This window comes from Etheostoma spectabile, chromosome 15 (assembly GCF_008692095.1).
Source record: "Etheostoma spectabile isolate EspeVRDwgs_2016 chromosome 15, UIUC_Espe_1.0, whole genome shotgun sequence".
NCBI lineage: Eukaryota > Metazoa > Chordata > Actinopteri > Perciformes > Percidae > Etheostoma > Etheostoma spectabile.
In genome coordinates this window covers 31,630,250-31,635,986 of record NC_045747.1, presented here as the reverse complement: position 1 = coordinate 31,635,986, position 5,737 = coordinate 31,630,250, and the positions used below count along the sequence as shown (strand labels likewise).

The 5,737-nt window shown below is 40.0% G+C and overlaps 1 protein-coding gene across 1 annotated transcript in view; it reads left to right on the top strand.

Annotated features, from left to right (window-relative positions):
• Nucleotides 1-5,737, top strand: part of LOC116702993 (trypsin I-P1) — an 18,538-nt gene that overhangs the window by 2,212 nt on the left and 10,589 nt on the right. The window lies entirely within an intron of this gene.

The window sequence follows — 5,737 nt, the reverse complement described above, 5'->3', positions numbered from 1 at the left end:
GGGGGGGGGGGGGGGCAGAGAGGACAGTACACACCTGGACTCACATGACTACCTGGACACTTTAACACTTGACTCACTCAACACTGACTCTTTTGATAATTTATGGTAAATGTGTCTTTTTATTCTTTTAATAGCCAAATGTTGTTATCGTTGTTTATTATTATTATTACTATTTGTATTACTATTATTATTGTTATCTTTATATTGTCTTCTATACTGTATTCTTGCTAAAACAGATGCTGGAAATTTCAATTTCCTTGCGAGAGTCATTTCATAAAGATTAATAACGAGAGTCTAAGGCTTATGGCGTGATTAAAAAGAGATATCCAATAGAACCTTTGACTCTAATAATTCTGCAAAATGAAAAAGGATTTCCTTGGCTCAGTGTAAATGTACTGTACGGTGTCTTGCCCAAGGACACCTTAAAGTGGTACTGCAGGGCCAGGGATTGAACCACCAACATTCCACTTGGCAAGCAACCGCTCTACCACTGAACCACAGCCGCCCCATTATTCACGTTCCCATGGCAAGGATCATTGTTTCCACCAATAAGAGAAACTAAATGGACCACGTCCAACCAGCCGAGCCGGTTTGACTCTCGGTGCTGAGTCACCGACCCGCCCCGTCATATGATTAACACATTGTTTTGCTATTGGTCATTTTCAGACAGAAACACGACTTTATAACAACAATAATACACATATTAAAGAGATTGGGAGCAAACTAAATGAACATTTGTCCCAATAAGGTATTAAGAGTAATGAACCGTTGTGCCTCTCCTGTTGTCTCTCTACTGTTGTCTCTCTACATACTACTCTCTACTGTTATCTCTCTACTGTTGTCTCTCTACTGTTGTCTCTACATACTACTCTCTTCTGTTGTCTCTCTACGTACTGCTCTCTACTATTGTCTCTCTACTGATGTCTCTCTACTACTGTCTCTCTATTGTTGTCGCTCTACTGTTGTCTCTCTACTGTTGTCTCTCTACTGTTGTCTCTCTACTGTTGTCTCTCTACTGAGTCTCTCTACATACTACTCTCTATTGTTGTCTCTCTACTGTTGTCTCCCTACATACTACTCTATACTGTTTTCTCTCTACTGATGTCTTTCTACATACTACTCTCTATTGTTGTCTCTCTACTGTTGTTTCTCTACATACTACTCTCTACTGTTGTGTAACTACTGTTGTCTATACTGTTGTCTCTCTACATACTACTCTCTACTGTTGTCTCTCTACTGTTATCTCTCTACATCCTACTCTCTACTGTTGTCTCTCTACTGTTGTCTCTACTGTTGTCTCTCTACTGCTGTCTCTGTGTCTCTTACATACATCTCTATGATGTTCCTCGTGTGTCTCTATAATGTTGTCTTCTAATGTTGTCTCTCACATCTACTATCTACTGGTGTCTCTCTATGATGCTCATATCTTACTGTGTCTGTGTTCTTCTAGTGAATATCTGCATCTATGTTGTCTCTCTACATACTACTCTCTACTGTTGTTTCTATACTGATGTCTCTCTACTGTTGTTTTCAACATTAGCGCTCTTATTGCTGTTCTCTCATACTACTATATGTCCCTAATTCTCTCTACGTTCACTGCTTGTTCTCTCTGTCTCTCGCATCTTACTGTTGTCTCTCTACTTGTCCTACTTGTCTCTCTACATACTACTCTATACTGTGTCTCTTACATAACTACTCTATACTGTTGTCTCCTAATGATGTTCCGTACTTTGTCTCTCTACGGATGCTTCTACTGTTGCTCTCTTACTGTGGTCTCTCTACTGTGTCTCTCTACATACTCACCTCTTACTGTTGTCTCTACGATGTCTCTCTACATACTACTCTTAACTGTTGATTCTCTAATGATGTCTCCTACTGTGTGTCTCTATACTGTGTCTCTCTACATACACTTTCTCTCTACATACGTCTCTCTACTTACTCTTACGTCACTAGTATACTCTCTACGTTGCTCTCTCCATGTTGTCTCTCGCTGATGTCTCTCTTGACTACTGTCTCTTACTGTTGTCGCTCTACTGTTGTCCTCTCTACATGTTTGTCTCTATGTGTATCTATACTGAGTCTTCTCGTATCTAGTTCTCTTGTCCTAATACTCTCTATACGGTGTTTCTCTACTGATGTTTCCTGACATACTACATATCTATGTTTCTTCTACGATTTTTTATCACCTTACTTACTTTCGACTACTCTCTTACTTTGTCCGCTTCCTCTACTGTGTGTGCTTCTACATACTACTCTACGTTCGTATCCTAAGTCTCTACGTTGTGTTAATTCTACTGTTGTCTCCTAATGCTTCTATACTGTGCTCTCTTACATATGCTTCTAGTGTTGTCTCTCTACTGTATGCTTCTACATCATACCTCTCATACGTGTGTCTCTCTCCTGTTCCGTTACGTTGTCTCTCTACGTCTCTACGTTGTCTCTCTACTGTTGTCTCTACTGTTGCTCTCTACATACTTACTCTCTACTGTGTGTCTCTTACTGATGTTCCTAATGTTGTCTCTCTACTGATGTCTCTCTACTGTTGTCTCTATATGTTGTCTCTGACTGTCTCTTAGTGTTGTCTCTCTACATACTACTCTCTACTGTTGTCTCTCTATGATTCTCTCTACGGGTCTACTGTGTCTGTCTATACTTGTCTCTCTCTCTACTCGTTGTCTCTTATGTGTCTCTCTACTGTCTCTCTACTTGTACTCGCTAATGTGGTCTCTCTACTTTTATCTCTACTGTGTCTCTCTCTACTGTTGTCACTGCTGCTCTACTGTTCTCTCTACTGTCTGTCTCTCTACATACTACCTTACTGTTGTCATTCTCACTGATGTCTCTCTATCATACGTACTCTCTACTGTTGTCTCGTCTACTATTCTCCTATGTTGTCTCCTACTGAGTCTCTCTCATTACTACTCTCTATGTGTCTCTCTAGTACTCCTCTACTGTTGTCTCTCTACAGTATGTGTCTCTCTATAATCGTCTCTTACGTGTCCTACTGTCTCTCTACTGGGTTATAGGAGTCTTAAGTCCCCTTACTGTTGTCTCTATACTGTTGTCTCTTACTGATGTCTCTACTGATGTCTCTCTACATACATACTCTAATGTTGTCTTCTACGTTGTCTCCTCTACTGTGTACTCCCTAACTGTTGTCTCTCTAAATCTACATCTCTACGTTATCTCTTACTGTGGTCTCTCTACTGCGGTCTCTACTGTTGTTCTCTAATCTCACCTATGTTGATACTGCTATACGGTTGTCTCTCATACTGTGTATCTCTACGTGTCGTTCTAACTATCTATGTTGTCTCTCTGACTTATGTTCCCTACTGTTGTCTCTATGACTGTTCCTACTGTGTCTACTCTACTGGTCTCTCTACTACGTTGATCTCTGACTGTTGTCTCTCTACATAGGCTATATCTTACGTTGTCTATCTACTGATGTCTCTACTTGTTTCTTGTATCTGTTGCTTACTGGTTGTTCTATATGCGTCTCTCGATTGTCTCTCTACATACTACTCTTACTGTGTCTCTCTACTGAGTCTCCTATTGATGTCTCTCTACGTGGCTCTCATTGTCTCTACTGTATGTCTACATAGTGTGCTTGTCGTATACTGTTGTCTATTACATGATGTCTCCATACTGTTGAGTCTACTAGCTGTCTTCGACTGTTGTCTCTTACTGTTGTCATCTTACCATACTACTCTTCTAGGTTGTCTCTCTAGATTCTCTCTACTGTTGTCTCTAACTGTTGTGCTCTTACATATCTACTCTCTACTGTTGTCTCTCTACTGATGTCTCTCTACTGATGTCTCTCTACTGTTGTCTTTCTACATACTACTCTCTATTGTTGTCTCTCTCCAGTTGTCTCTCTACATACTACTCTCTATTGTTGTCTCTCTCCTGTTGTCTCTCTACATACTATTCTCTACTGAACTACGTATGCGCTATGCGATCCAATGTCAAACATCGCCAGTACGCATTAATTTTAAACTCCACATAGAGTCCATTCATATGTTTAAATACCAAACAAAAAATATTTTAATTCCACTTTCCATTCTCATAACATATTACACGGTGAAAAAACAGTTTGCTTTCTTCTCCTGCAAGCACCTGTGTCCTGTTGGACACTGATTAAATCACATCTGTCACAGCCAAATTGACGGCGCCATGGTTCGCCCTGGTTGCAGGAAGTCTAACAGCAACAAATAAAAAACATAAAACCAAATGGCTCTCACACATACTATCCCCTACCGATGTCTCCCTACACACTACGCACGCTAAGAGGGGAAATGTACTGGAGTAAAAAGTAAAAATACGAAAAGATTCTACTGAAGTACAGTGACAGAGTATTTGTAACTTTGGGTTCAACAACAGATTTCCACAACATCAAACACTTCATTTCCTGCATTCTGGTGAATTGTTTTTACATCAATTTATGGTGCAAATGTCTTTATGTACAAGAAATTATAAAAGTTTTTGGGGGAATGTTGGACCTCTGAGTTTTGATTATTTCGGGCTTGTAATACCCCCCCCCCCCCATCACCCCTGTAAATTTACATTCCTACGATCACAGTGTACAACCCTATGAATGAGAATAGCTCGGTGTTATGTCTTCATTATCCACAAGTGCAGAGCTTCTGTGCCATGAGATCCAGCAGCACACTTTAACCCAAGTGGTTCCCCCCCACACACAAAATATAAAAATGTAAAATGTAAAAATATAAAGTATAGGTAGTGTAGAGAAAAAAGAGGGGGAGGGGGGGGCTGGTGCACAGTCCTGAGTATTAAGAGAGCGAGAACATTTCCATGGTGCCTTTGCTACCCTCAAACCTAGGCATAGGTTTTTGGGTAGCAAAGGCATTTGTCCCCCACAATGTTAAGAAGAGGTAGATTTGTCCCCCTTTAAAAAAAAGATGAAGATAACCCACTCCTCAAAACTAGTAAAAATAACTGTTCAGGGGGCTCAAAACATGAACTGGGTCTCCTAAAGAACACATAACACCAGGGCTAAAGCAATGCAACAGGAAGTGAAAACTTAAGATAGATTTCTGTAGATTTAAACTCATTCTGACAGATTTGATGTACAGATGTAGATGTAGATGTACAGGATTCCTAAGTGAAAACAACATCCCATGTTATGTGCAGTAACATACAGGACAACAATACAGGATAATAATTATTTCCTTTTACATAAATAAAGATATTTTAATGGTTAATTGTTGCATAATAAAATTCACCAGAATGCAGGAAATCAAGTATTTGATGCCACATTTTTATTTATTTTATGGGGTTATTGTGTAAAGTTGAAAGAACCTACACCATTGGGGGGGTAGTGTACGTAGTACTTCATGACATCATTGCTCTATTTGTCTTTCCTGTCTGTCTTGATTTATTTTGTTTTTGACTTTAAGCTCAAATACCAGCCGCGCCCAACAAGAGGACACTGTTCATCACGAACAACCCCAAACAGTTGGTTATGTTTCTTAAAATAACTTCAATTCAATTCAATTTTATTTATAGTATCAATTCATAACAAGAGTTATCTGGAGACCCTTTACAGATAGAGCAGGTCTAGACCACACTCCAGAATTTACAAGAACCCAACAGGTCTAGTAGTTTCCTCCAGAGCAAGCAACAGGGCCACAGTGGAGAGGAAAAACTGGGACAACCTGGGACAGACCCAGGCCCAGACACAGACACAGACCCAGACCAAGACCCAGGCTCTTGGTAG